A 774-nucleotide genomic window follows, 5' to 3' on the forward strand; every position below is an offset into this window, starting at 1 on the left:
CCCGAGGTAGTTCGGATAAGCGGTAGAAAATGAATGAATGAATGAAATACTAAAGGACCGGATCGTAAATACAATTGGTGTATTGACGCCCCCTAGCGGACCGGATTGTAAATACAGTCGAGATGGGTTCTTACAGTATTTTCATTATAGCTTCTGGGATAAACAGGTGGAGCGTAAAAGAGCAGAAAAAATATATACAAATAATGAAAAAACTTAGGGATGGGCTATCGAAAACTATGTCTTATAAAGCAGCTTGATAGACCAGTACTGGGTCAAATACACTATAGCCTGCACTTCATCCTTCTAACCAGCAGATGTCACTAGTATATCTAGATGTCACGTTATATCTTTAACTGCGTACTTAAATCATTTTTTATTCTGCACAACAATGCATTCATTCAAAGGCTTGAATTCATTCAACCAATCGCATCCGTCAGCTCAGAAACGCTCACTTTATTTTCATCTGCAGAAGCAGCAGCAACGGGAATTGTCCGTGAGCCGAATCAGCTAACCCACTGAGTCGATTCCTTCAGCTCCCAAACGGCTCATTTAATTTGTTTAATTTTTACGTTTCAAATCGATATTCCTTGCTTATCTACTGTGTTTCTTTACATCTATCCAAAAGAAAGAAAGATCATAAACACAACTGAAACAAACACACGCCTTACCAAAGTTTACACAATTCACTAAAACGACTTTTATTAAAGTATCGGTATCACCCCCGTATTTATTAAAAAATGTTCTAAAAGAACCGACTCAAAGAGTCGACTCGTT

The sequence above is a fragment of the Tachysurus vachellii genome, chromosome 26, assembly GCF_030014155.1.
Source record: "Tachysurus vachellii isolate PV-2020 chromosome 26, HZAU_Pvac_v1, whole genome shotgun sequence".
Classification (NCBI taxonomy): domain Eukaryota; kingdom Metazoa; phylum Chordata; class Actinopteri; order Siluriformes; family Bagridae; genus Tachysurus; species Tachysurus vachellii.